A 6010-nucleotide genomic window follows, 5' to 3' on the forward strand; every position below is an offset into this window, starting at 1 on the left:
ATTTATTTTATATACATACAGCCTTTATGTATTTCACTGTTGAGAAACTATAATGATGTATAGTAACTATGTATGATATCATTGGAAATAGAGCGAGTCTAGTCCTACTATATAACGCGTCTAGAGTTAATACATTTTAGCTATGCATTTATATATTTAAGAACTTTAAGAAACGTAAAAAACAGTCTACTGTAACACTTTTTAAAATGTTTTATAGTTTATTGAAAATGTTAAGAAACAAACCTTGAAATAAAGTTAACAGTCTTAATGGACTCTTTCATATGGAATATCGCACAATATTAATGCCTACAACTGGAATGTACACATTTCAACAGTAAGAATATTGAACTTCTATTAATTTCTTAACATGCAAATGAAACATTCCTAACAAAAATGCATATTTCATAAGAAATCTTCCAACTACAATACTGGCAAGACTATTATATATTCAACAATAATATAATATTGTACTAAAAATATATATACTAAAAAAAAAGTAATCTGAATGCAGCATACAGTACCACAGAAAAAATAAATCAGTAGTGCTCCACCATAATGTCCAAATAAATTGTCCAAAAATTCTTATATAATAAACTATGTAAATTGAATACAAAGGAACTTAACCAAAATCAATCACATTGTCCATCTCATTCCTAATCCACCTCCTCAATAGTGGGCCCCTGAGCGCCAGCCCCTGAACTGGCACATGCCTGACCCCCACAGCTTCCTGTTGTCCCGCCCTGATAAAGCTTAGTGATGATTGGGTTGCAGACTTTCTCCAGCTCCTTCAGCTGATGTTCATACTCCTCTTTATCAGCCAGATGGTTGTTCTCTAGCCAGCTGATGGCGTCGTTGCATTTCTCAATAACTTTCTTCTTGTCATCCTCGCTGATTTTGTTTGTCAGGTTCTCATCTTCCACACTGCTCTTCATGTTGAAGGCGTAAGACTCCAGGGAGTTTTTGGTAGCAATCTTCTCTCTTTGAAGATCATCTTCAGCTTTGTACTTGTCTGCGTCCTGCACCATTCTCTCAATATCCTCTTTGCTCAGTCTGCCCTTGTCATTGGTGATGGTGATCTTGTTCTCTCTTCCAGTGCTTTTGTCCACCGCTGACCCATTTAGGATTCCATTGGCGTCAATGTCAAAGGTCACTTCAATCTGCGGGACTCCACGTGATGCAGGTGGAATTCCTGTGAGCTCAAATTTACCCAGCAGGTTGTTGTCTTTTGTCATGGCCCTCTCTCCCTCATACACCTGGATCAGGACACCGGGCTGGTTGTCTGAGTAGGTGGTGAAGGTCTGGGTCTGTTTGGTGGGGATGGTGGTGTTGCGTTTGATGAGGGCCGTCATGACTCCACCTGCAGTCTCGATGCCCAAAGATAATGGTGCAACATCCAGCAGCAGCAGGTCCTGGACATTTCCCGATGTGTCACCCATGAGGATGGCGGCTTGCACCGCTGCACCATAAGCCACTGCCTCGTCTGGGTTGATGCTCTTGTTCAAGTCCCTGCCGTTGAAGAAATCCTGCAGAAGCTTCTGGATCTTGGGGATTCTTGTGGAACCACCAACCAACACAATATCATGGATCTGAGTCTTGTCCATCTTGGCGTCTCTCAGGGCTTTCTCCACAGGCTCAAGTGTTCCCCTGAAGAGGTCTGAGCACATCTCTTCAAAGCGTGCTCTGGTGATGGACGTGTAGAAGTCGATGCCCTCGTACAGTGAGTCGATCTCAATGCTGGCCTGAGAGCTGGAGGAGAGGGTTCTCTTGGCTCGATCGCACGCTGTTCGCAGCCTCCTCAGCGCTCTCTTGTTCTGACTGATGTCCTTCTTGTGCTTCCTCTTGAATTCTTCTACAAAGTGATTCACCATGCGGTTGTCAAAGTCCTCGCCACCCAGATGAGTGTCTCCGGCTGTGGCCTTCACCTCAAAGATGCCATCTTCAATGGTAAGGATGGACACGTCAAAGGTGCCTCCACCCAGGTCAAAGATCAGGACATTGCGTTCTCCTCCTTTGCCTTTGTCAAGGCCGTAGGCGATGGCTGTAGCCGTGGGCTCGTTGATGATTCTGAGGACATTGAGTCCAGCGATCACTCCAGCGTCTTTAGTGGCTTGCCTCTGGGAGTCATTGAAATAGGCAGGAACTGTGACAACTGCATTTGTCACCTTCTGCCCCAGATAAGCTTCAGCAATCTCCTTCATCTTCACCAGGACCATGGAGGAAATTTCTTCAGGATAAAATGTCTTGTTTTCTCCTTTGTATTCGACTTGAACCTTTGGTTTTCCACTATCACTGACGACTTGGAAGGACCAGTGCTTCATGTCAGACTGCACTACTGGGTCATCAAACTTCCTGCCAATCAGCCTCTTGGCATCAAACACGGTGTTGTTGGGGTTCATGGCCACCTGGTTTTTAGCTGCATCTCTAATGAGCCTCTCTGTGTTAGTGAAGGCAACATAGCTGGGTGTTGTTCTGTTCCCCTGGTCATTTGCGATGATCTCCACTTTTCAATGCTGAAACACCCCCACACAGGAGTAGGTGGTGCCCAGGTCAATTCCAATGGCTACTCCTTTTGCTGATGACATTTTCTTTTCACAGGTAGTTAACAGATTACTATAAGAAAATAGAAATCACATAAATGTTTATTATTAAATAAAACATTTAGATATTGTACAAAAAATCAGCAGGGAAAAATAAATGAACAGCAATATGAAACAGGAATATCTCAGGAAGGTTCTAGACTAAATAAACAAATACCCGTACATGTAAATAAAGACTGTTAATTATTTTAGAGCACTAATTACTGTTAATTATGTTTACAGAGTGTTATGAGTATCAATATTGGTAGCTACTGAAACAGATTGACTTGATCTCGGAGACAAAACAGCAGGTAGGCCTACATAATTAATAAGCCTAAGTGAATCAATAAAGAAACCCGAAACAAGAGTATAAAAACATATGCTTACTTTAAAATGCTTAAGTAGTGGTAGGTAGTAGTGTAGATTCTTCAACAGGGTATTTTAATTTCGAAAACTGTCGCCAATTTGGTTCTTTTTGCCGTAACTGAAATAAGTTCTGTGAAAACACTGACGCTCCAAAACTTCCGTGCTGTTTATACAGAAACCGTCGCACATTCACATGTTCTAAACAGGTTCTAAACCGTTCTGGAACGCTCGTGCTGAGTTGACCAATGAAAGGCGAAAAATCCAGACAGTACCGGCATCGTCATGCGCTTTCTGGGGCATTCGCTCATATTCTACTCATCATAATCTAGACTAGCTATATGTTTTAGCACGCTCAATATTCAGTCATTTACTAACTAAAACCTAGTTTGGATTTATTTCTGTCAGTCAATCCTAAAACGATGTGTTGGCTATAATAACATTGAATAATACAAAGTATAATAAAACAAGGAAAACATTAGGCTATAAAATGGTGATTGACGCTACCCTGCTCTATTATCTCGATTTTCCAGAAAGATATAATTTACATATCCTTATCATTCAGACTTGTCTGAAATGAGTGACATTCATAAATTCCGGTTCTATAGGCTACTGACGTACGCAATACTTGAAATAACACAAGATTAATAGATTGTGATGTTGTTATTTTGCTATAGGCCTATAATGTTTTTCATGAGAACTGTTGTTTGCCTAGTTAGAAATTGTATTCTTTCGTGTAAAATATCTTGTTATGTTAAACCGTGGTCAATAGAGGGCACTAAATGAAAGTGAAAGGGACATGTTTCTTTTGTCACATATAGCTACTAGAGGTGGGCGATACTGCAAAATTTGGTATCGATCCGATACCAAGTAAATACAGCGCCAGTATCGCCGATATCGATACCGATACCAATACTTTTTAATTTTAAAAGCATGCACTTCAACTTACATGCACTTTCCTCTGCTAGAGCAATGTGTCATGATTTATTATGTGAATGCATCATTAATATGCTAAATCTGGATACGTTTTCATGACCACTAAATATTTTGTGATTTGTGCTCTCAACTCGTCTGTAATTAGTCAGTGACTTTTACCAAACTACCCTAATTATAGTAAATGCACTATTGTAAACTAGCCTACTATTCAAAAGTTTGGGGGTTGTAAGATTTTTAATTCTCTTCTGCATTTATTTGATCAAAAATACAGTAAAAACTGTAATATTATTACAATTTAACATAGGCTATTCTGTAATTTATTCCTGTGATCAAAGCTGAATTTTCAGCATCATTACTCCAGTCTTCATGATCCTTCATGATGAGAATTCATTTTAATATGCTGAATTGCTGCTCAAGAAACATTTCTTATTATTATCAATGAAAACAGTTTTATGTTTTTGTGGAAACCAAATCATTTTGCATAAAATGTATCATGATGAACAAAGTTGAAAGAACAGCATTTATATGAAATAGATTTTTTTTAACAGTGTAATTAACCCTTGACTGTCACTTTGGATCAATGTAATCCATCGATCCTTGTTGAATAAAAATATTAATTTCATTATACAAATCTTACTTACGTCAACATTTTGAACAGTTATGTAAACTTTTAATTTGTTTATTGCGAAATAACTCCCGATTGTTTCTCTGTCATCTCAGCAAGGCTTCGTTTCCCTAACGCACTGTGACAGAAGCACCAGCTTTGAACGCTCTCTGTGATTGATTAGTTTCGTCTTGTATCCAGATGACCAGGAGAAATAGTTCTACCCTACACAATTATTCGCTAACATTCGCTTATTTTTCAAATTAGAAGCTTTTTTTTCAGACTGAATTGCGTTCTAAATTAATAAAAAATTACTGGTAAAAAAACCCGATTTTTTCAATTAAAAAAAATGTATAGGCTACCCAAGATGATTTATAACAGCTGTGCTCATTTGTTTCATGTAATTCCTACACTGTTCTCAACAATTCTCAAACTATCTGAATCTTGCTGGATCTCTGGTCATAAAAAGTGAAAGGAAAGTGAAAGTTTGCAAATATTGTGAAAGGAAATTGCAAATAGTATAAAGATTTTTAGAACAGTGATAATAAGCAGCCAGCTGCACATTTTCCAGGCTGATCAAAAGTGATTTGTAAATAATAATATTAAATAACAACAACAACAATAAGAATCATATAGGTTAAAAAAATAATTAACTGCTTAACAATGTAATTGTAGAATTGAACAATGATGCACTTACATAGTTATCAATTAGGCAAAATCAGTCTACTATGTCTACTGAGACTATAGGGTTAAATCACAATAATATTATTAAATCTCTCAAGAAAATGTCATAATTGGTCTCATGATTATAAAAGAAAAATGCTATAGCTTATCATGATAAGTCAGTCATAAAGTCTTTTGTTACACAGAAACATTCTTATATATTTACATTCTAATATTTAACAATGAATGCACAGCACAGTCACAGAGCCCTACTGATTTTAGATGATGATACAAGATTCTCATTATAAACTATGGGTAAAGAATATGGTATTTTGTGGGAAAGTATTTGACATTTTTTTTGCATTGGCTACTTAAGTGTAATAAATGTTTATTTCTGATTTAATGCTCTTTAGGGCGCAAATTCTTTGCCTCTTTGATGTAAACAAAAATAAACACAATGTTCTATTGACGTTTTCCTGCAAATTTTTTGGGCACACAGAAACAGACTCTGAATACACAGGACGTAAAAGGGGGAGTGGAAGCAAACAGGCCCAAAATGTCTGTTGCAGGACAGATACAACTATTGGAACTTTTGGAGTAAAATAAAATAAAACTTTGTTTGCAGAGTCCTGTACCTCAACTGATGCATGAGTTGACCAGAAGCGCAAAATTGATATATAGTTTCTCATAATTAGACATTCTATGAACGTTTCTTTAAAGATTTAATACTGTTTTGTTTTAGCATATAGATAAGTAGACTGATTCTAGTAGACCCAATTTATATGCAAGTCGTTCTTCAATGCTATAATTACATTGGTGAGCTTTTTTTAACCTACCTAGGATTTTTATTATTATTTACAAATAACTT

General features: G+C 37.3%; 1 pseudogene; it reads right to left on the minus strand.

The window, feature by feature from the left end:
• Window positions 1–521: 521 nt before the first annotated feature.
• LOC143721647 (heat shock 70 kDa protein-like) lies at window positions 522–2597 on the minus strand (annotated as a pseudogene).
• Between the last annotated feature and the right edge of the window lie 3413 nt (window positions 2598–6010).

This window comes from Siphateles boraxobius, unplaced genomic scaffold, assembly GCF_051911475.1.
Source record: "Siphateles boraxobius isolate OS27281-9 unplaced genomic scaffold, OSU_SipBor_1 66, whole genome shotgun sequence".
Lineage (NCBI taxonomy): Eukaryota > Metazoa > Chordata > Actinopteri > Cypriniformes > Leuciscidae > Siphateles > Siphateles boraxobius.